Genomic DNA, 25,138 nt, shown 5'->3' with positions numbered 1-25,138 from the left:
AAATCAATTTGGATACTAGATTTCTATTCGTTAACCCCTCCATCATCAGTGGAAAATTCAAGGCTGGGGAAGTCTCAAAAGCAACGATGCTGTCAAATAGATTACAGGAAGCCAAGGCTGGCCAACTAGTTTTTGTTCCTTACAATTTGGAGTTAGTATTTGTTCTGTTTGTTATTCCATGAATAGTTTGATTATATGAGTGCCATACTTGTGCTCAACCTTTGTCTTGATTAATTTTAGGTACCATTGGATGTTGGCTGTCATTGACTTGTCTTCTGCTATAATATATTACTTTGACTCAATTTATAGTAAGATCAATGTTAACCTTCAACTCATCATAGAAACGTAAGTTATTTGACTCCTTACAATCTACTAAGATTTTTGTTTCTTTGACTGATTATAACAAGAAAAAATTTCTTCATGAAGTGCACTCAAAATTTATGATTCCAGCAAAGGAAACAGAAGGAGAAATCCTGGTTGGAAAGTCGTTAAGGTAGCAATTTTGAATATTTTACTACTATTTTCTTGGTAAGTGTGAGTTGTGTCCTTATTAATTTCTCTTTATGCTTTCTTGTAGTGCCCGAAACAACCAACTGAGGTGGAATGTGAATTTTACGTGATGAGGTTCATGAAAGATGTGATAAAAGACCCAAGCATCTTAAGCAATCGGGATGTGAGTTTCTTTTTTCTTTTTCTTTTTTCCCCCTTTACTGCATGCTTTTACTCTATCTATAGTAGGATAATTTTTTCTCACTTTGTCATATCATTTTCTTGTAGTTTGGCGGGAAAACGATTTACACAAAGACCGAAATTGATGAAACACGTGTTGAATGGATAAACTGCGTCTTCAGCAGGTCGTAATTAGCTCGTTCACGTAAGTTAATTGGTCTTTTTCATAGGACTTGCCCCCCGCTAGACCTAAACTCTAATTGGGAGTTCTAATGTAATGGAAAGTGAAAGTGAAAAGAGAAATTTATGCTGAATAGTATGATGGTACATGGCTCTGAATTCAAAAAAAGAAATGTGCGCGATATTTGTTTTAGTTGTAACTAATTGCACTGGATGATCAATGCATGAAAGGTAATTTAATGTTTTGGCTTTAAGCCTCCTGGGGGGAAAAGGGGCAGGAAGCCTAAGAAGAAATGATTAGATCTGTCTTTTGGAACATAAGGGGTTTGAATGGTCTCTTGAAATAAAACCAGGTGAGGAAATGAGTATATGAGAATCAATTATCTTTGTTGGCTTGGTTGAGACAACAGTTAGGCTAAATAATTTGGATGCAACCATGAGTCATTGTCTCCCTTCTCAGGGGAGTTTTATTCATAGTGTTGGTTCTGGTGTTGTTGCTAGAGTTGTTGATTGGAATGCCTCCTGTTTTAATGTGACTCCTGTGTTGGTGGATAGCCAGTGTATCACCGCTAGGGTTGAGTAGCTTCAATCTTCAGTTTATTTCTATATTTCAGTAGTATATGGTGCTAATAGTGTTCCTGATAGAAGATTACTTTGCGGCGTTTTGAGGTCCTTATATGGGATTATTGGCGGTAACCTCTGATGAGCGGAACTTTGTAAAGTAAGAGGGGGGGCCACCCATGTAGATTGTATAGATTAATGCGGCTATTGAACAATATCAACTATGAAGACTTCAAGATACTTTTTACTCGAGTGTGTTGTGGTTTCTCAAGGCTTCCGTAATTTGTATTCTGCTTTCTTTTAAATACAATTTTTGTAATTATAATGCATAGAAGATATAATAATAGTTATGCTTTGTCGAAGTAATCCTGCATTAATAATAGATTTTGTTGGTGTTGCTGCAGTATGGTGCTGTTTATTGGTCTCAAAAATTCTAACACTAGCATTTTATGTATTTGTTTCAGTTCATATGCCGGACGGTGCAATGTTTTTTGGACCGATCGACGAAGATCATGTTGGTTGAGCTGTTTTGAAGAGATTTTTGTTTTTTAATTTCATGTTTTTGTAGTCCCCTAGTACGATGTTTGGGTATTATAACTCATGAGTGACTGGTATCTATTTAATAGTTCTTATGTCAAAGATTGATTGAGAAATTTGGGTTTAATTAATGTCTTTTTTATCTACTTGTTATTGTTTTTTAATTGGGGAGCTGACAAATATTTTTTTTCTTTCTTTTGGCGTAAAATTATTAATGTTGAATGTGGAAGATTATATGGCAATATGCATAATCTACCATTAAACCACGGTTTTCACTTAAAAACATAATCTTTTACGTGAGAACAACAGCAGTTTTTCATAAAACCTGTTCTCTTCACTTGACTATTAACCATGTTTTTATGTCATAACCGTGATCTTATAACATATTTAACAACGGTTTTAGGTTCAAACCATAATGTTATAGTTAATTTAATTACGGTTTTTCATGCAAACCGTAATGGTATAATATTTTTAACCACGGTTTTAATAGAAAACCGTGCTTATTTGATTGAAAATGATCACGGTAAATAAGATACAATCACGATTTGAGTAAAAACTGTGATTAGTTCATTCAAAATGATCACGGTTTTATGAGATACAATCACGGTTTGAGTAAAAACTGTGATTAGTTCATTCAAAATGATTACGGTCTTATGAGAATACTGAGATGTTTAATTGCAAACAATCACGGTTCTTACCTATCAAGCATGGTTTTTTACTAGCTTGTATCACAGGTTATAACCGTGTTTAAAAGTAGGAGACTTTTAATAACGGCCCGATAGACCACGGTTTTATAACCGTGATTAAAATCAATAGATCACGGGTAATAACTGTGATCATTAAGCATTATTGTAGTAGTGAGCTATTAGGGGGTGAAGTGGCTTTCAAATTCCAAATTCCAATCTCTACCAATTCGCGCTGAGCATTTAAATTGCCCTTTCCCTTTCCATCCATGTTCGAACATTGTCCGCAATATATTGTCACAAACGCTCTTCTCATTATGCATTAGATCAAGATTGTGGCGAATCAAGTTATGCTCCCAACACGTAGAGTCAAAGTAAATACTATTCAAGGGTGCCATCGAAAGCTGCAACATCTTTTAAGAATCTATATTTCATACTCAATCAACATCGGTACCTTGTATAACAAATATTTGGGCTATTTTATATGCAAGTACCGATGCCGAGTATGTACATTACAAGAAGGACAATCGAGAGCCCCTTTTGTGCTACATCCCGACAAGTTTGCATAGGCAAGAAAATCATTAATTGTCCATAGTAATATTGCACGCATCTGAAAAATTTGCTTTTTTCTGCATCGCTTGTAGATGTCTACCAATTTCCCACAGCAACATTACCTCATCCAGTACAAGGCACAAATACGTACGTATCAATTTGTGGGGTGGGTTTTCTTCGTGATCCTTTCTGATGTAGCTGCAGTGAGAGATGACGCCGGTCTTGATATACCTGCAGAACCGGAGGGGGATGTTCCTCTGGGAAGAAGCTCTGACGATCTTGTCAGTAGAGGAAGAGAAAAGAAGAAGAGTTTTAGTAAGGAAATATGTTGGTAGGGAAGAGTGGGTTTTCTTGTCCAGAAGTTCAGAGAGAGAGTCTTAATAATAGTACCCCTCCTATTTATAGGCAAAGGGGTGGTGTGTTGAGCAAGATGGCTTCACTTTCCACGCGTCAAGCATTGCTCGGATGACGTCAGGTTGCAGGACCCTTCAATGAGCTCTACTTCCCAAGTCTTACAGAGTCACATGGGTCGATGTCAGAAAGGTCACATCGTTCAGAGCTGTCACTTCGAATATCAGAAATGACAGCTCACTTATCACAAGATATTTGTGGAAGGTTCCATAATCATCTGTACTCGGTGAACCTTCTTCCGACACACGATGAATTCCCGAGCATTGGATGCTCTTCCCGAAGACCAACTTGTCCGAACAAGAAGAAATGCCGAGCGTTAGGAAAGACCGCCGGATGAGCTCATAAATGTCCACGTTCGGAAAGGACACGCAACGTTCGGTGAGGCGCCCATCTATCCTTCGGATATTTCGGCCCCCTACAATAGCCCCTCAACTCCTGCTTTTCTTGCTCGGACGAAAAGGAGGAGTTGAATAGAAGTTGGCCGAACAACAGGCAGATCCGAAGATCGAGTGACCAGACGAATCGTCAAAGTCGCTTGAACAGAAAAAGATTTGAAATCTTTTAGGCTCACATTTGCAGCTTTCATTTAATGCTTCTGCAGCCGCCGATTTGAAACGTCGCCAGGTGTCATGGCTTCATTGGGTGATGGTACGGGGCGCCTCATTATTGCCACGTGTCATTCATCGAGCGGCACATCAATCTCCCGTTCAAATCCAACGGACGGGGTTAAAGCCCGTTTCGAATTCTGGGCTCAGTATAAAAAGGGACTGGGTAGGAGAGAGAAAATCACTCTCTCCTCTTGTCGATAGCCTTCTCTGTTCAAGCCCCGTTTCAGACCAAAAATCACCAGAAATCTGCAGATTTTGGAGGTTTTGATCACAGATTTCCCTTGATTTTCAGGTATTTTCTCAAGTTCTTTTATTTGTTGATATGATTTGATTGTTTTCGAATGCTTTTGCCCCTTTTTGTTGGTTTTTTCTTTTCCGCTTGGACTGAAACGACCGCCTGATAACCCAGGTGTTCATGTGTTCTTCCGAACATGTGAACACCTTCAAATCGTGTTCTTCCAAACACAAGGGCACCTTTAAGTGTGAGGTTTTATCCAAAGAGACAATCTTCAAGAAGTTTTAACAAGCTCTGTTAAGCTTCTTAATCTCTGTTTCCCCATTGGAAACGCGTAGGATTCCCCATCGTTTCCCTGAGCGGTATAGATCCCTCCTTCAAAATTTCTTCCGAAGGGATATCGCTCGGGAAATAACCGAGCAGAGTTGGGATCTCCCCTAACAACACATAACACCAAACATAGGCACTTAGATTCCTGGCCATGCAGATCGCTAACGGTCTTATCCCATGCACTTATTTGTTTCTAGGTATGGAATTTTCGAAGTCTACTTCTTTGGGAGAATCTTATCGATCGGTGGATACTGAAGCTTCGAATTTCGGTAGAATCGATCCAAGGCTATCCGAAGTGATAAGAGACTTTGCCCAGGGTTACCGAACGGGATCAGGTAGCGGGGTCCCCGAGGGGGTTGAAGGAATCGACTACCCCGCCCAGGTGGTTCCTCTCCGAACAGTTGGGCCAGACCCCAACATAATAGACGTAGATGACGATTCATCCGAGAGGGAACTTCCTCACGATGAAGTTGAAGAGGGAGATGAGGCCGAGGGAGGCGATGAAGCTGAGTCGGAACAAGAAACTCCGATCGCTTCATCAAGCCGAACGACTGAGGGAGCGGGCGCCGGAGGAGAATCCTCATCGCAACCTCCGAAGGTGAAGCGAAAAATCGTTCAACTGGACCCCGATGTGATTCCCGACCGAATGGGGAGGGACCCCTGCCCCTACCTGGAGTGCTTCCAAGATCAGAAGAGCTTGAGTCTCTTCCGAGCTGTGTACGACGTCCATGATGACGTCGTTATCACTCCAGTTCAAGGCCCCAGGATAAGATATGGTGACGAACATATCACCGTTCCTCTAATGGCCATAACCGAAGGGGGCCTTCGGTTCCCGATGCACAGGGTTTTGAGAGAGATTTTTTACCGCTTCAACCTTACCCCCTGCCAGTTGAGCGTAAACTCTTACCGCATCATACACTCGGTAATTATACTCGCCAAGGTAAAGATGTTCCCACTCGCGGCTTATCACTTTTTTGAGAATTACATGATGTCGAGAAACGTTCGATATTCTCGATATTATCTTTGCTCCCGGAGGAAGATAATTTCCAATTCCCCGAACATGAATATGGCCAATTTGAAGTTGCCACACGGAGGGGGACACCGAGTAAGAACAGTTTGTCCGTTATTATTATTATTATTATTATTTTTTTTGAAAGTTATTCCTTCTGCTGTCCTCATTATACTAACCAAAGAATTTGATTAACGATATTGTGCTTTTCTTCGGCAGATACCACCAAGCTCAATAAGATACTGTTGAGAGCGGCGAGGGGCTGTGGTCTTACCAATTCCCTACTAACCATTCCGGCCGAGGATCGAGACGCCCCAACGATCCTTAAGTACAAAGCTACATACGGAGGTCGGATCCGAAGAAAGGTGACCGAGGAGCTTGAGCAGGTTTCCGAAGACATTCCAGAGGAACTCCGGCCAAGCCTTGACAAACCTCTTCGAGGAACAATCCGCCTTCCCACCAAAGAAGAACCTATCCCCGAACAAAAAGACATGCCTCCAAGAAATATCAAGGACGTGCTCCAGAAAAAGCTGGAGGAAAAAGAGAAGGAGAGGGCCCTGCTTCAGAAAGCCGGGGCCCCGGGCGCTTCGGGCTCGGCCCCAAGCAAGAAAACCCCACCCCCCCTCCTTCTAAGAAACGACCACTGAGCACCCCTCCCTCCCCGAAGGAATCGCCTGCCAGCAAGAAGATGAAGGCGGCTCCGAAAGGAAAAGGCCAGGAGGTCGAGCTTCCGAAAGGGGCTTGATCAGAGGGGGAGAAAGAGCTTGCTTCGGGCATGGACACCCCGTGGGTGCCTGATTTCATCACCCCAGGCAAAAAACAAATCCTAGCGTTGGACAGCCTTAGGGAGGATCCCTCCCTGGCTTTTACCCTTCACTCGAGGCTGGTTTTGCCTAAGGACATTCAGAGTCCTTCATCTTTGAAAGCAACCCTGAGTGAATTTTACTACCATGCTGGAAGAGTAAGTAAACTCAATACTTGTAATGATTATTAGTTCGCTTGCTAGCTATTCTTCGGAATAATTTCAATTCTGCTTATGATTGCAGGCTACCCAATCCATCATGAGTGCCCAACTTTACCTCACCGAACACGACAAAAAGTCGAAGCTGCTGAAGCAGTCGGTGGAGTACAACAAGGGTCTGGCCGAGGATTACAAGAAGGGCTTGGAGCAATCCGAGTCCGTAAGACAAGGCCTAGAAGTTCAGGTTACAAACCTCAACGACCTAATCAAAGGGCTGCAAGAGTCGGCCGAACGAACAAGGGCCGAAGGAAAGGATGAAGGGCTGGCCGAAGGGAGAGCCCTCGGGAGAGAGAAGATGAGAAAAGAGATGGAGAAGGAGATGCAGGGGCAATACGAGAAGGGGTATGCCCAGGCTGAAGAGGATGTGGCCGATCAAATCTTGGAAGTCCAAGGTGAAATCAAAGAAGGCCAACACAAAGAAAGTTTCATGCTCGGCTACAACAGAGGTTTCGACGATGCAGGAATCGAGCCTGATGATGAGAGGAGGAGTCTGGTAGAAATACCTCCCCTCGCCCCTGCTGAAGCTGAAGCAGAAGACACAACAGCTTGTGCTGCCGACTCTACCACCGTACTAGCCCCTGCAGATGCTCCAACAAATCCAACGAATTGAGCTGGCCCTCCCTTTTTGTTGCTGTTTTTTCATTTGTTTTTGTTTGTTTTTACTGTTTTGATTATGGTTGGCTCTGAACAATTGGGATTTTGCCAAACCATTGGATGTAATTAACACAGGTTGTAGGGTCCTTTGGTGAATGATAACGATCTCCGTTTTTCGTTTTAACGATCTTGCAAAAATGTTTGTTTTATATGTCTATTGTTCGGAATAGATTTTGTTTCCAAGTACAAAAATTTGCCAAGTCTCTTTATTCGGTAGACACATCATGACTCAGAAATTGTCCAAGTCTTTTTACTCGGAAGAACTGAATATGTGGTTTTGGAGTTTCTAGGAAATGAATTTGGGTTACCCATATAGTAGCCCCCTGCCTTATTGTACTGCCGTAGGAATAGAATAAGGCAGTAGAATGGGTAAACAAAGCCAAATATGGGCAGAGTGATGTTCCCACGGCCATGTGAGCATTTTTCGAACAAATATTCTGAGGGCCGGTAGAGTTCCACCCGAACAAACAAACACTACAAGAAATTACACCATTCCCGACTAAAATTCCCGACTAAAATAAATTTAGTCGGCATATGTAACACCATTCCCGACTAAAAGGAATTTAGTCGGCAAAATACAAAACTATCACCGACTAAGTATTATTTTGTCGCCAAAAATTATTTTTACCGACCAAAATTAATTTTAGTAGTTAGAAATAAGGCGCCAAGTGAGAAATTGTACACAGGATGGTGGGATTTTTATGGCCGACTAACATTTAGTCGGTAATGGTTAGATTTTTGCCGACTAAACATAAATTAGTCGGCAAATATCAATATTTTCTTGTTTAAAAACTTAATAAATGAAATTACATTTACCGACTAAATTATTTAGTCGGGAATATTAATTTTTGCCTACTAAAAACATATTTGGTCGGCGAATATTAATATTTTCCTGTTTAAAAAATTAATAAATGAAATTACATTTACCGACTAAATAATTTAGTCGGGAATATTAATGTTTGCCGACTAAAAATACATTTGGTTGGTGAATATTCTCTTTTTCCCAATTTAAAAAACAATAAATGAAATATATTTACCGAATAACAATTTTTCCCCCTTTAATAAAATTTCAAGAAAGGAAATATTTGTTCCGAGTACATTGATCATGATGCAACCTAATGGATCGAAACCGTTCATTTTCGTTTTCTTCTTAATCTTAAGATTATCATAAAATTTTGGCTCGATCGGGTTAAAGAAACTCTCTTATCGGCATGCAAATTCTTAAATAGAAAGAATTTTTCTTTTCGATCAAGTATCTACCCATGTGCGGTTAACTTCATTTTTGGTACGAATGATCAAATTCATATTACATCAAAGATAGATGATTTCGATTACCATAAAAAACCTCAAGCGGTGCTCAATTGGTTCAGTATAACACTTAAATGTCTCGGAATGCATTAAATGTCTTTCGATCATGTGGTCGCCGTTATCAAATGATCTCCAATTTAGGCGACAATACTATAACTCATAAGACGTGAAATTCTAACGATTCAGATCGAAGATTATAAAAATAACTCGACAATTACTTTTACATTATATACTTTTCATCTACTTAGTAGTCAACTAAGTCTTATGTTGTACTTGTTATTACAATAGCCATACGATCACAAGACAATCTTGATGATCGAGACCATTGATTTTGTTTCACTTGTTGAATTATTCATCCTCGTAAATTTGCGGCTCGATCAGGTTTTAAAAACCCCTTTATCAAGACATGAACTCATTAGAAAAATAGTATTTTTCATTCGATCAATTGTCTAATGAAAAGCAATCAACTATAATATTGGTAAGAATGATCTAACCCATCATAAATTAAAAGATGGATGGTTCTGATCGCGTAAAAAGACCTCAAGTGGGCCTCGAGTGGTGTGCTATAATACTTTAATGCTTCTAGACATAGTAAAAGTCTTCTGATCATATGGTCGCTGATATCGAATGACCTCCAATTTTGGGACAATGCTATAATTGGTAAGACGTGAAATCTTTGCAGTTCAAATTGAGCATTAAAAAAAATTCACAATAATAAAGTTTAGAATTTGTATGTAATAGTGGCGCAATTAGAGTCCCCTAAACTATTTTCCCCATAAATCCTCATTTGGCCGACTAAACATTTAGTCGGCGAAGAGAAAGTTTTGGCGTCCAGTTCAAAATTTCACGAAAATGTTGGCGGGGCTTGGCTAATCTTGGACTACTATTTTTGTCGGCAATTGGTTTCCTTTAGCAAAACGACAGCGTCTTGCAACACACCTAATGGAGTAATACGCTTCCCCTCTCCTCTAAAAGAGTTATACGCTTCCCCTCCCCTTTTCTCTTCCACCACATCCCTCCCTCTCTCTTCCTCTTCCTCCCACCACCGAAGCTACTGTTGTCGGACAAAGCACCACGGACGCCACAACTAAAGCCAGTCCTTTTCTCCCCGACTCCAATCTCTCACTCTTCGTAAGGTCAGTGTTCCGATTCCAGCCCTTTTTTGCATCAAGTGTCTCAATTTGTAATCGAAGCACTCGGCTTGCTTCGAGAACAAATAGGATGCAAAAAACCCATATTAAATGGAAAGAAATTTCAAAAGTTTCGGGATTAGATTTTTTGTCTGTTTGCACACCTCTTTCACGGTATAATTATGAGCTTTTTTTTTGTTTTTGTTCTTCTAAGGCTGGAACTCTTATTGTATGTTATTGGTCCAGGGTATTCTCTTGTCAAAATAGAATGGTTTTTTTCTAGCTTTCAACCTCTACTGAGGTCCTCTTTGATAGCAGATTTTGAGCTTGGGATAGGATTGTCACTGGAAAGCTTTATGGGCTGCTCGGGTTGTTGGGGAACAAGATTGGTAGAAGTTGTATGTAATGCTCACAAGCTGTTTGATGAAATGTCAAGGAGAAAGTTATTCTCCTGACTACTCACCTGAAAATCGGGAAATACTTGCAATCCTTGCAATAGAGTTTAGAATTCCAAATGAATAAAATGAAAGTAGCAATGCAAAAAATGAATTATAGCTAGTATTCATTTTTTCTCATAACAGATTCTTTGATATGAAGTATTGGAAAATCCCTAAAAACCAGTTACAATTGAGGGGGTGGAGAGGGCTTTAAATAGGTGAGTCGATCTGATAGCTCATTTGTTGTATGCTTGAGAAAATTTAATGAAAGTGGGCCTTCCCTTTCTGTTTTCAGTCTCTTAGGTTGCTGCACATTAAGAAATAGATTCTCAAAGTGTTCTTTTTGTCGGTACAGTTGAACCTTCAGTAAAGTGGCAGCGTGTGCGAGGGCCCACTAGTTGAAAGAGGCCATAGTACAAGCTGTTTAGGTAGGAATATTTTGAACAGGTTCATGTTCTCTATTGTTGTACCTGGTTCATGTCGTGCAGGTGTTTGTCATGTTCTCTATTATTGTATCTTTATTGTTTGAGGTTCTCTGTTATATGTTTGTAGGACAAAATTAGAGTCGTTGAAAATAAAGATGAGTACACTGAGAATATAGTTTAAAGATACCGAGTAACCTCTTTATTATCAATTTATCATTAACTTTATGTCGGGCTCCATTTTGGGTGGTTCGGGGTTAGCTCCTATCTCCTTTGCTCAATCCTGCAAAAAGAAGCACGACTAAGAGACCACACCGGAGGTTCTCCGGATGGCCCTCCGGTGCAAGAGTCAGTTTGCTTGCAAGGCAGAGTTAGAGATTTGGAGCTAGGGTTTTGTTTGAGCGTACCTCTTCCAAGAAGGCATAATGGGATATTTATAGGAAACCCTTCGCTTGATCTCCAAGATTGCACCAACGCTTGACACGCGTCGGCTGATGTCACTGTTGCATCACATTTAGGGTTTTGCAACCGTTTTTATGATAAGCTGGCACCTTCACGTGCCACCATCATTGTCCTCATAACCGTTCGGATGACGTCACGACCATCATCATAGCCATGGTTGCTGTTCTGATGCAGATGAGCTGGATCGTCAGCCAAGCCATGCTCGGCACCGAGCATGTTGTGGCACCTTCGGCAGCTATCCAAACGAACGTATCCTCCACCCCGAGCAGGTGTAGGGAATGAACCATGAAAGGAGGTGTGATTAGAGGAACCCTCGGCGACGGGGACCTTCGGCTACGGTTGCTGATTCGAACGTCCAAAGAGAGATGTCTTGGAGTTGAAAGTAATACTTGATCACGCTCGGAATGGACCGAGCCATTTTGCTCGGCCTGCTACAATAGCCCCTTAACCCTTGCCGAGGCTCTTCACTCGGTATGGGTTGATTTAAGACTTGGCCGAGCTTGAACCTTCAGCAGATTAATCCGAGCCCCACATAAGATAACAGCTGTCGAGTATTCGAACGGGTGCGTCAGTTGAAAAGACGTTTTGGCAGACGAGGAGACGGCTAGCATGGGCAGGGGCTTCAGTTGCCACGTGTCACGTAGAGGTTGGCGAGGGGTTCGGCGGTGAAATGATGGGCGGGAAATTCGAAAAGCCCCGCCCCGTTTATAAATACCGGTGAAGGAGGAGAGAGAAAGTTCTTCTGCACTTTCTCTCTCTAGCGCTTGGAGCTTCTCTCTCTACATTTCCGTTCCAGAACTCAGCTTGAATCCAGATCCTCAACTTCAAGCCCCAAATCAACTGAAATCTTCAGGTATGTCATCGATTCTTATCGTTTTACTCTTTCTCTCGCTTTTCATGCTTATTTTCTCGGTTTTTGGGATGACTTTGGAGGTTTTTTGTACTGTATGAACAGTAGATTTCTGGGGAGAACGATGATGTTCATCCCTGAACTCAACTTGTTCTTCCGAGCCCCCATAGGAAGTCTGGGGCTCGCCGAACGATTTCTTTTGATGGGGGTAAATAACCGAACGTTCCCCAACTCTCTTATTTTGCCGAACGTAGGGAGTCTTTATAGAAGTACCGAGCCCACTATAGGTTAGCATGTGACTCGTGAGCCGATAAGATGAACCGAACTTCCAAACAATCTTCTTTGCCGACGCAGATTTCTAGCTTAATACCCTTTTGTTCTTTTTCCTAGGTCTGGCTCACGAGGTCATCGACGTGTCATCAGACTCGGATTGCTCGGAAACCGAATCCGATCGTCAATTCCTCAACGAACTTATCGAGTGGCGTAGGTTGAGGAATAGCCGAGCGGTTGTATCTTCTTCAACAAGAATGTCGGCAACTTCTCCAGTGATAAAAGATTCTAACGCCGAGCGTGACTTTGAGTACGCTGCAGACGGATTTACTATGGAGCCAGAGATTAGTTTCTCTTCTGACACCCAGTCTGAGGCCGAGCCACTGGTGGGACAAGAAGCCAAATTTAGGCTTATGTCAGGAGCCGAGGCTTCAACGTCGGCGCCGAGCGATGCTGACCTCTTTGACAAGGGACTGCTATGCCCTTATGCCCACTACTTTAGTGGCGATCCGGGAGAGTATGCAGCGTTCCGTACGAAGTACGACATTCCCGGCGACGTTCTGATTCATAGAGTCAAGAGCACCGATATAAAGGACCACAGGGATCACCGTCCTGAGCACATAACCGTGCCCCTAATGGCCATCTGCGAGGCCGGGCTACGGTTCCCCCTTCACCCCTTCCTTAGGGAGATTCTTTGGAAGTTTAGTTTGGCACCTCATCAGTTGGTAATCAACAGTTACCGAATCATCATGTCGGTAATTGCCCTGATAGAGAGCCAAAATCTGGACTTCAGGCTGACGGACCTCTTCTTTACATACACAATGTCACGTCACGGTAAATCTGGTCGTCGGTACCTTTCAACCCGACCTAAAAAGAGCCCCTTGATCCAGGGTCTATCCGATACGGATAAATGGGCCGATTTTTACCTCGAAGTCCACGGAAATTACGAATTTGGCGATGGTCTTCGGCGGTACGCAGTCCCTAAAGTTAAGGATACGAGAGGTACCAACGAACCGTTCCTTTCTTAATCTTAGTAAAATTTCGCTCGGCTTTACTTTTGTTGCTTAACGCTTGCATTCCTGCTATCTTTTGTTTGCAGAACTCGGTCCTATATCAAAGGGACTCAATACTAATTCTCGAGAGAAAGCTTGCGACACGCTCCTCGCCCAAGTTTGCCGACACGCTCCAACCCTTCTCGACTACAGACCTTCATACAAAGGTGTGCTGAGAAGGAAAGAGAAGAGTAAAGAAGCCGAAGCCGAACCAGGGAAGAAAAAAGCAGGTGCCTCCAAGACAACCGGAGCATCTAAAAAGGGGGGTGCTTCAAACGTCGAGGGCGTTCGGGAGAAGCGGCTACAGGGAGTGCGATTGCCGAAGATCGGATATACCGCCGAGGAGTGGCTCACTCCGTTTGGATCCGATATTCTAACCGACCCCGCTATCGAAGATATGTAGAGGAGGAACATCCCTAGGCCCGTCATCCCAACGAAGTCAGCTAACCCTGCTCGCAGCCGTGGCTCTTCCGACCAGCAGCAACAGCAGAAGGAAAAAAGACAGAAGACATCCGAGGATGTTTTGCCACTGAACGTTTCTCAGTCTGTCCCATCGAGCGTTGCCCGAGCCTCTCCTCCCAAGGAACAAAGGAATCTTTTCGAGCCTCACATCGACCTTACCGACCCTGAAACCGAGGCTGCTATCCGACGGCATTTCAGTCCTTCGTACACAATGTCTGACGGAAGGGTCTTGCAATTGAGTGATTCCGTTAAGGAAGAACCAAACCTTGCAGTGACGCTCCTCAGGGGTCTAGCTCTTCCAAGAGACTATGACCAAGTTCCGACCGACCTGATCCCAGGGCTCGGGGAAATGTGCTCGCACCTTGTGCAAGTATTGCTTGTGCTTACTTTTGCTTAGTTTTTGTACTTGTGATTTTTCCTTTGTACTTGCCTTGTGGTAATCTTTATCTCATTATTTTCGACAGGCTGGACAGGCTGCCCTGAAAGCCTATGACAAGGCCACTAAAGTGTCTGCCGAGCGCGAACGATACAGGTCTGACCGAGATTCCTACCGAACCAAGTGGAGGATCTCAGATCAGCAATCAAAGGATGCGGAAGTAGAGGTGGAGAGGCTGAAGAAGGAGCTTGCCGACGTTAAGGCTGCTGCCGAGGCCAATGTTGAAAGGATGAGGGCGGAAGAGAAAGAGAAGCTCAAAGCTGCCGACGCCAAGGGCTATGAGGCCGGCATAAACCGAGCTGCACTGGAGTATACCCAGATTGCTCACAAGATGGTGAATGACGAATTGGAGGCTCGGCTTCCAGATTTCTTTAGGCTGGGTTATACTGCTGGTGCCGAGGCTATGGCTGCGGTAATGGCAATTCAAGCCGATTCTGGCTTTTTGAAGCAGCTTCCTGAGCCGACCGTGCCGGATTTTGAGCTTCCTTACTCCGAAGAGAAGTGCCAACCCCTTCCTCCTGAGGATGAAGATGAAGAAATGACCGAAGCGCCTGTGGCCGATCAACAGGAAAAAGCTAGAGATGATGAGAGCCATCCCGAGGCTCAAGACAAAGTTGCCGAAGATGCCCAAGTTTAGGATTCACTTTAAGTTTTATTTTGTTTTGTTTCTGAATATTTTTGAACTTTGCTTTTGGACTGGATGGATCCGAACGTTTAGGATTTGCCATGCCAGATGTAATAGTTTTAAGAGGGGCGGCATCGAACGTTTTACCAAGCCGAGACCTCTTGGTAGGAGATTCTGAATTTCAAGTTTGTGTTTAAATGACTTAGAAAAAATTCTCAACTTTGTTATTGTACTGAATATTTCTTCATGCCTTAGAAATATTTTCTGAGTTTGCTCGCCGAAGGTCAAACAGCCTTGGCTTGTTTCCAGGTTTATTTACTTGTAACAGCCCCTGCGTTGGTATAAGGCTCGGCTTCAAATGCCAGTCTTGTGCCAACGTAATATGTTAAGTAAATGTCTGAAGTGGCAATTTGTTCAAGTCAAAGTATGAACATAGCCGAACCAATATGTTTAATCGAGTTGTGGCTGGAAATCAAATTGTCCGAGCCATAACATGTTTGCACTAAAAAAATCCGAACGTAGCTGTAATTGTCAGAATACCGAGCGATTGATGTTTGAATCATTGTAATCAAATATAGAGAACACTGATGCTTCAGAAGTAGGAGAGGCTTTTCATTAAATAAAAGATGGTCAAAACAAGTACAGCATTGTGGTAGGAGAAAAGTAATAGTTTTGAGGGCTTTTGTGATAGATTGAGACCGATGAGAGACTTCAAAGGTAGGCCTTCCTGAGGTTCAGAGCGTTCCAGGGGTTCTCAATTTCCCTTTCTTCTTTGTCTTCTAACTTGTACGAGCCATTGCCGACCTCTTTAATCACCTTGTAGGGTCCTTCCCAATTTGGTTTGAATTTTGTCTTTTGATTGGCTCGGACAACCTTCCTCCAGACCCAGTCATCGGTTCTGAACTTCTTAAGCCTTACGCTTTGATTGTAGCCCCGAGCGACTTCTTGCTGATAGTTGGCTAACTTGAGCTGAGCGTCGTCTCGCTTTTCTTCGGCTAAGATTAGCTCGGTTGCCACTGCATCATTGTTAGATTCTAGATAAAAAGTTTCGGTACGCAGGGTCGGGAACTTTGATTCCAGTGGTATGACAGCCTCCATGCCGAAGGCCATTGCAAAGGGAGTTTGGCCAGTGGAGCGTCTAGGAGTGGAGCGGTAGGCCCAAAGGACCCTAGGCAGTTCCTCGGCCCATTTTCCTCGTTTTGAGTCAAGCCGATGTTTGATGCCCGCGCAAACAGTTTTGTTAGTGGCCTCGGCCTGGCCGTTGCCCTGAGGGTAGGATGGGGTTGAATTGAAGAATCTAATTCCGAACTCAGCACAGAGCCCAGTTAACTCTTTTCCGACGAATTGGGAGCCATTATCTGACACAATTGCATAAGGCACGCCGAACCTTGTGACGATGTTTCTCCAAACGAATCGCCGAACGTCTGTTTCAGTTGTTGTGACTAACGGCTCCGCTTCCACCCACTTTGAAAAGTAATCCGTTGCAGTGATTAAAAACTTGAAGCCCCCAGGGGCAGTTGGAAGTTTGCCTACTATATCCAAGCCCCACTGAGCAAAGGGCCATGGACTAGTGATAGGTTTGAGAGATTGAGCGGGTTGCCTTGGTATGGGGGAGAAAAGTTGGCAAGGCTTGCACTTTTTGACCACTTCTTCACAATCCTTCTTCATTCCTTTCCAGAAGTATCCCTGACTGAGAGCTCTTTGGCATAGGGAACGTCCGCCAGAGTGACAACCGCAGCTGCCAGAGTGGAGCTCGGTTAAAATAATTGGGACCTCGGTTGGGTGAACGACTCGGAGATATGGCCCAGTGAAGCTTTTCCTGTATAGTTGGCCGAGCTCAGAGATCCAGTAGTAGGCTGCTTTGCTGCGCACACGGTGGGCTTCCTTTTTGTCAGAGGGAAGAGTATCATCCTTGAGGAACGAGATGATTTCATCCATCCAACTTGGGCCGAGGGAAATGTTGTATACTTCTTCCGATACTTCAAAGCTCGGCTGGTGAATCTCGCCGAGGCTGATGTGTCGGTATTCAGATGCTTTGCTTGCCGAGGCCAAACTTGCAAGAGCATCGGCATGAGCGTTGTTCTCTCTGTTGATCTGTTCGATTTGGAATCCTTTGAACCCTCGGATTAGCTCTAGAGCGGTAGCTTGATACTTAATCATTCTTGGGTCCCGAGCTTCATAATCACCTGTTATTTGATTGACGATCAGCTGAGAGTCGCAGAACACTTGTAGACCTTCAACTTGTAAACTTGCCGCGGCTCGGAGGCCAGCAAGCAAAGCTTCATATTCGGCTTCGTTGTTTGTGGCTTGGAAGTTGATTGTGATAGCACTTTCATGAAGGACGCCACAAGGGTTTACAAGAACAACTCCTGCGCCCGAGCCGTTGCTGTTTGATGCCCCGTCAACGTGCAATTTCCAAACGTCTCCGCTAAATAAGTTCCAAACTTTCCGAGCCTCTTGTTGTTCTAGCATCCCATAATTAGGCTTGACCAATGTTTCCTCGTCCGGGCTTCCAGGGGTGAACTCAGCGATAAAGTCTGCCAATACTTGTGCCTTGATTGCAGTTCGAGGCTCAAAGTGGATATCAAAGTTTGCTAATTCGACCGCCCACTGAGATACTCTGCTTGATAGATCAGCTTTCCTCAAGAGATTTTTAAGTGGAAACTCCGTGAGAACTATGATGGGGTGCTCTTGAAAATAAGGGAGCAATTTCCGAGCTGCTGTAACCAATGCTAGAAGGAGCTTCTCTAGTGGCAGATATCTAGTCTGTCCCGGGAGCAAGGTTCGGCTAGAAAAGTAGATTGGTTGGTCCTCAAGGCCTTCCCGTCGGATAAGTGCCGAGCTCACGGCGTGTGGAGAGACAGCTATATAGAGATGAAGAGTTTCGAAAGCTACTGGTTTGACAAGAAGAGGGGCCGAACTGAGATAAGATTTCAGCTCGGCGAGGGCTGCATCACAATCTTCCGTCCACTTGAAACTTCGTCGGCTTTGCTTCTTAAGCGTTTGGAAGAAGACATGGCATTTATCCGATGAGCGGCTAATAAACCTGTTGAGAGCCGCTGCCATCCCAGTTAGCTTCTGAATTTCCCGAGGAGTTGATGGTGGTTTCAATTGCTGAATAGCTGAGATCTGGTTCGGATCTGCTTCGATACCACGCCGAGTAACCAAATAGCCGAGGAACTTCCCGGAGCTAACTCCAAAGGCGCATTTGTCGGCGTTAAGCCGTAGCTTGTGCTTCTTCAATATTGCAAAGACCTCGGCAAGATGAGAGAGGTGATTCTCGGCCTTTAGACTTTTCACCACCATATCGTCAATATAAGCCTCCATGATTTCTCCGATGAGAATTCCGAACAACAGGTATACCATTCTTTGGAATGTGGCACCCGCATTCTTAAGGCCGAACGGCATAACTAGGTAGCAGAAGAGGCCTCTGGGTGTGATGAATGCCGTCTTTTCCATGTCGTCGGGATCCATGGCTATCTGGTGGTAGCCTCGGTAAGCATCCAAGAAACTCAGCCGAGCATGATCCGCCGTTGCATCTACCAATTGATCAATTTTTGGAAGGGGAAGACAGTCTTTCGGGCAAGCATCATTCAAGTTGGTGTAGTCCACGCAAACTCTCCATTTCCCATTCTTCTTTTTCACCACCACAGGGTTTGCGAGCCAGGTGGGGTATTGTACTTCTTTGATGGCGCCAGCCTCGAGGAGTTTGCCGACTTCTTCATTTACTGCGTCGGCGTGAATGCTGGCCGACCGCCGAGGCTTCTGAATCACAGGTTTTGCTGATTTTGAAACTTTGAGGGAGTGCTGGATGAGCTTTGGGTCAATGCCTGGCATTTCGTACGGCGTCCATGCAAAAACTTCGATGTTGCTTTTGAGGAACTGCAAGGTTTCTTCACTCTCGGCTTGGGATAGACCAGCGCCGAGCATGAAATAACGTGATGCATCCTCGTTAAGAGGGAATTTGATAAGATCCTCAATTGATTTCTCTTCAGGAAGAGATCCGACGTCTTCGAGAACTGGTTTGTCAGGGACTTCAACCCAATGTATTCTTTTGGAGCTCGATGACTTTCCAATGGCCGAGACGTAACACTGTCTGGCTTGTAACTGATCTCCAAATAGGTCTTCTTGTTTGCCGTTAGCGCCGATGTACCTGACCACTTGATGGTAGGTTGAGGCGACGGCCTTGATTGAATGGAGCCAATTTCGGCCAAGGATTGCGTTGTATGGGCTCGGTGCATCTACAACGACGAATTCTTGATTAGAAGCAACCGAGACCGTATTGACGGGGAGGGTAATCCTTCCGAGAGGCCAAACTGGAGCGCCACTGAAACCAATTAATGGGACTTCTGCTGGTAATAGGCATGACTGTGGGATTTTGAGCTCGTTAAAGAGAGATAAATACATCACTTCTGCCGAGCTTCCTTGATCAATAAGCACCCTTTTGACCGAGTGAGTTGAGATTTGGAGTGTGACCACCAGAGCGTCGCAATGTGGAGTTTGGATGCGTTGAAGATCTTGCTCGGTAAATGAGATTGACCAGGGACGCTCGAGCATTTTGACTCTTTTTGGAGCACAATCGATGGAAAAAACTTGGGTAACATTCTCAGCTTTGACAAGCTCTCGGCGAAGCTGTTTTGCTGCCTCCTTTGTTGTTGACCCATGAATAACGTTGATTACTCCGACTGGTCGTGGAATGAGGTTTTGTCCACCAGCGTTCGGCTGTCTCCTCGGCGTCTTTGTCCAATCGATATGATCATCAAAAAGTCCTTGTGTCGCTAGATTTTCCAAAAGTGCCTTATACGGAGCGCAAGCCGTGGTGTAATGCCCGAGCTCGTTATGGTACGAGCATCTCTTCCGATTGTTGTTATTGCCTTCTTCTGTGTTCAATTTGGGAGGGTTTGGCCAAACAAAGAACGGTTCCCTCTCAATCGTACGGAGGAGGAAATAAATTGGCTCTTTGAAAACTGTGGTTTCAGCTATATAGTCATGAGCTTTCGGCCCCTTTTTGTCTGCTACCTTGATTGTGTTGACCTGCTTCTTCGGCTGGACAGCGACCACAGGCTTCGGTGGCGCGATTTGGGGCGTGGGAACATGAAGGCTTTGAGGTACAATTGAGTTCTGTCCTCCTTGGAGTTCTCGCTCGGCGAGGAACTCTTCGTAGGAGCAGAACTGTTCTACCGTCCTCATTAGCTCGTTCATTCCATGAGGTGCCCTTATTGCCAGCTCATCCAAGATTTTGCTTCCAGTTTCCAAACCATTCTTAAAATTCCTTGCCGCCCAGTATTGATCAACACCGGGTATCTCGTTAAACAACTGCCAGTAACGTTCGGCATACTTCCGAAGCGTTTCGCCAAGCCTCTTTCTCATCTGTGCCAAGGCATCTTCTTCCTTGGCTTGCTTGTTGCTAGTGATGAACCGATAGTTAAAAGCTCTTTCAAGCTCTTTGAAACTATGGATCGATCCAGCCTCTAATTGGTTGAACCAAAGCAAGCCGAGGCGCCCAAGACTTGAGGGGAATGCTTTACACATGATGGCATCGTCGTCGGTGACACACGAGATGGTGCTTCTGTAACTGATGAGATGGGTGTATGCCTCGGTTATGCTGGGATCGAACTTCTGAAACTTTGGGAGATGTAGACCTAGCTTTGGCAACGTGGCTTGGATCTTTGCCGAGAAGGGTGATTCTGTCAGCTTTTTCAATTGGTACTCGTGGGTTGGCCGAGGGGGAAGACCTTCCCGAGCGTTTCGAGACTTCTTTGATGCTCGGAATTCTTGTTCCCTTTGTTTTCCTTCGTTCTCATCCTGCCGACGTTGAAATCCCCTCTCCTTCTTCTCTATGGGGACCTTTCTGTACTCTTCTTCTGGAAGATTTTCAGTATGGTAAACCCTTCGTTGGCTAGGGCGATCGTCTTGCCGAACGACGACACTTACACTCCTTTCACGGTTTAACCTCCGAGTGCTTACTGAATTTGTTGCTCGTCCTTCGTGGGCCTTTTCCCGAGGGACTTCATCATGTTCGATCCGATGGCTCTGGGGACCTTTCCCGTTTCTTCTCGGCATTCGGCTTCTTTGCCGTTCGGATTTGTACGGGATGAGAGCCTGATCGTTGTCTTGGAATTCCACGGTATCGTAGCTTTGGGAGCCCTGGGAGTATTCGTCTCCAGCCGATGAACTTGAGAAAACAGTATGCGGGCTCCCCTCTCGCTGTCCTTCTCTGCCTCTATGTCCCGCACCATTGCCGAGACGTTTATGAACTGGTGAGAGCTGCTGCCTAAGGCGAGCGCTATCCCCAGTTCGATGGTTTGTCAATGGATCTGAGAATCAAGTTTGGAGGAGACTGGTGGAGATCTCGAGAGGTGAAGTTTTTAGGTACGAACGAGGCGGTCGAGGTGGAGGAGCCGCCGTGGATCTGAGAATCAAGTTTCACGTCGGGTTCACCAAATTGTGGGGCTCCATTTTGGGTGGTTCGGGGTTAGCTCCTATCTCCTTTGCTCAATCCTGCAAAAAGAAGCACGACTAAGAGACCACACCGGAGGTTCTCCGGGATGGCCCTCCGGTGCAAGAGTCAGTTTGCTTGCAAGGCAGAGTTAGAGATTTGGAGCTAGGGTTTTGTTTGAGCGTACCTCTTCCAAGAAGGCATAATGGGATATTTATAGGAAACCCTTCGCTTGATCTCCAAGATTGCACCAACACTTGACACGCGTCGGCTGATGTCACTGTTGCATCACGTTTAGGGTTTTGCAACCGTTTTTATGATGAGCTGGCACCTTCACGTGCCACCATCATTGTCCTCATAACCGTTCGGATGACGTCACGACCAGCATCATAGCCATGGTTGCTGTTCTGATGCGGATGAGCTGGATCGTCAGCCAAGCCATGCTCGGCACCGAGCATGTTGTGGCACCTTCGGCAGCTATCCAAACGAACGTATCCTCCACCCCGAGCAGGTGTAGGGAATGAACCATGAAAGGAGGTGTGATTAAAGGAACCCTCGGCGACGGGGACCTTCGGCTACGGTTGCTGATCCGAACGTCCAAAGAGAGATGTCTTGGAGTTGAAAGTAATACTTGATCACGCTCGGAATGGACCGAGCCATTTTGCTCGGCCTGCTACACTTTAGTTGCAAACATGTCTAGTCGGGCAACCTCTTTATTATGCAAATGACATTCCCTTATGTTTTTTTGACGTGTCGAACATGATTTCGGGGTTAGTTTGAACTAATTTAGGAGCAGGAATTTGGTTTTAAATTCCAGAAATATGAACTTTGTTGCTGGAAAATGAATTTTGAGTTGCTAAAATTGTGATTAGGCGCTGGAAATGTAGTTTTAAGATTAAAAAAACCCAGTGTAAGTGCTCGAATTGGGTGCTAAGAGCTGGTATGTGCTGAGATTGAGATACAGATATTGAAATTACATTCTTGAATGCAGAAACTAAGAGTGTAAGTGCATAAATTGAAGTTGTTAGGACTTCCAAAAATAGCGTGACAAGGAGCAAAGACAACGGGAAGAGCAGCAAAGGCAAAGAGATGAGGAGCTAAGGCTAAGAGATGAGCAAAGGCAACGTGAATTTGATGAACTCAAAGCCATGATGATGAGGCAAATGCATGGATGAGACAATGTGTGAACGAGGTGATGGTGGAAAATATTCGGTACGTAATTTCCTCTTTGCTATGAACTAATGGGTGCTGTCATCTTCCTTCCTCTGAAGTGAAAAGAAAAAGATGTTGAAATAACTGTTTTTTGTGCCGAGATAGGAAATTAAGTATTGAAGTTTACTTGTTTAAAACTGGAATTATGTATTTTTTTTCCTTCTACAATTGAATGATGAGCTGCTCAAATTATAATCATAGGCTGAACTGATTGTATCAAAGTTGGAATCTTGTTTTTAGTTCTAGAATCGGATGATGAGCTGCTCAAGTTATAATCATAGGTCGACAGAGAATTTTTTTGGTTTACTTTTTCAGTATGTTACTAGTGTGATAAGATGCCCTGTTGATGCCTTAGGCGTTTGAGTTTTGAGTGTCCATGCGTTCAGTAAGGAAAAAGTTTTTAGAAATCGCACACAGAAAATTCATGCTGAGTGGTTACAGTTTTTAGGTTTCGCGGTATCGAAGACGTGGTGTGTGAATATGTTTTACTACCAAACAAGTGTAGGATTATGTTGTTTATGTGGAAGCCCAAGTAGTTTAATGATGGTACTAATTAAAAGGCATTGATAGAGAGTGATATCCGAAATCTATACTCATACTCTAGATGCTTAGATTTGCTTCGATGGCTCTCTTCATTCTTATACCCATACTCAAGAAATGTTGTTGTATGTGCATGTATCAATATCATGGTGTTAGGTTTCTTTTTTTCCCTTGATGTAAGTTTGTATCAATATCATGAGTCTTATTATTGTGTTTTATTCTTTTCACAGATATTGGAGTATCTAGCATCTTGTCAAGGACTATATATGAAGAAGTTGGATTTTTGTCGTGGATTCTACTGTAATCTAATTTTCTCGTTGTTGAACTTTCCTATTATTTTGCACCCTAGGGCTTGGTTATGATATGTTTGATGCTACGTACACTTTTTGTGGTACGATTTTTTGTTATTTTGTACCCTGCAAATTCGGATACCGTTTGCTAAGTATTTGTTGAACACCCTTTATTTATGGAAGTTATGAATGAATTGTTCTTGAATTTCAATACTTGATTATAGTAGATTGGTGAATAAATGTTGCTCAATTTAATTTACTGTGAATTACCAAAAAAAAAAAATCTAACCAGATTTTAGAATTAGTTTTAAAATTTGTAATATTATATTTGCCGACTAAATGCTTAGTTGGTAAAAGATGCCAACTATTTAGTTGCTAATTTTTTTCACATTTCCCGACTAAATAATTAGTCGGTAATTTATGTATTTCGATAATTTATCAAATATTTTCCGACTAAATAATTAGTCGGCAATTTATCAAATATTTCCCGACTAAATAATTAGTCGGTAATTTATCAAATATTCCCGACTAAATAATTAGTCGGTAATTTATAAAATATTTTCCGACTAAATTATTAGTCGGTAATTTATTAAATATTTGCCGACTAAATAATTTTTCCGACTAAATATTTTGTCGACAATAATTAAAATTAGCTGACTAAATAATTAGCCGGGGAAAACCAACATATGCCGACGAAATTTCTTTTAGTCGGCGATTACCTTTGCCGACCGCAATTCCCCGACTAAATTGCCGACCAAATTTTTTAGTCGGGAAAGCTAATTGCCGACTAAAATCCTACCTTTTGCCGACTAAACTGTTAGTCGGGAATGGTGTAATTTCTTGCAGTGAAAGCAGCGTGGGCTACGAATTTTCATCCAAACAAATGACGAGCTACGAGAATTACGCCCGAACAAACAAATCACTATGGGCTACGAGATTTTCACCCGAACGAACAAATCACTATGGGCTACGAGATTTTCGCCCGAACGAAAGTAGGGTATACCGAACGTACCGAGAGAAGGACTCAATATGGTAAAAACAAACTCGTATTAAGTACATGACGCTCAAAGGTGTATTTACTAGATAAAAACATAAATACAAGCGAGGAAAAAGAATAAAAAGTGAAGGACGCCAATGCTAGCCATGGAATTTTCTAAGTTTTTGAGCATTCCATGGGTTGGCAATTGGCGTCCCATCCATTTCAGCAAGCTTATAAACTCCATGGCCAATCTTTTCTATCACTCGGTAAGGTCCTTCGAAGGGATCCTTCAGCTTGGTAAGCTTTGATGCTTCGGTAACCATCCGAAGGACTAAATCCCCAACATTAAATGGACGAGCGCGAACATTCCTGTCGTAGCCCCTTGCAACTTCTTGTTGATATGCAGCGTGCCGAAGGTTGGCAGTGTCACGAAGTTCTTCGGCGAAGTCTAACTCGGCCCCCACAAGGGCGCTGTTATCCACAGGGTTAAAATTTTCTGTTCGGGCTGTAGGGATTAGAGTAGACAAGGGGAGGACAGCTTCCATACCGTAGGCCATAGCAAATGGAGTGCGACCGGTAGACCGCCGAGGAGTGGTACGATAGGCCCATAAGACGTGTGGAAGCTCTTCCACCCATTTACCGAGCTTGTGGTCCAAACGACGCTTCAGCCCTCGAGTGATGGTCTTGTTAGATGCTTCGGCCTGCCCGTTACCCTGAGGATAGGCTACCGAGGAATTATGTATCGTGATGTGGCGCTTTGCATAAAAAGCTTTG

At 43.7% G+C, this 25,138-nt stretch overlaps 1 long non-coding RNA gene across 2 annotated transcripts; it reads left to right on the top strand.

The window, feature by feature from the left end:
- Positions 1-9,545: 9,545 nt before the first annotated feature.
- On the top strand, positions 9,546-23,783 carry LOC131302349 (uncharacterized). 2 transcript variants are annotated; one of them, XR_009191710.1, is made up of 4 exons: positions 9,546-9,894; positions 10,681-10,753; positions 22,335-22,555; positions 23,326-23,783. It is a non-coding gene; the product is annotated as an uncharacterized LOC131302349 (long non-coding RNA). The 2 variants fall into 2 exon arrangements; XR_009191709.1 differs by lacking the exon at positions 10,681-10,753 and having other exon boundaries at positions 9,552-9,894; positions 23,326-23,756.
- Positions 23,784-25,138: the final 1,355 nt, after the last annotated feature.

Source organism: Rhododendron vialii, chromosome 10a, assembly GCF_030253575.1.
Source record: "Rhododendron vialii isolate Sample 1 chromosome 10a, ASM3025357v1".
NCBI classification, from domain to species: domain Eukaryota; kingdom Viridiplantae; phylum Streptophyta; class Magnoliopsida; order Ericales; family Ericaceae; genus Rhododendron; species Rhododendron vialii.
Note: the sequence above shows the minus strand (reverse complement) of the source record. Positions and strands in the feature narration are given on the sequence as shown.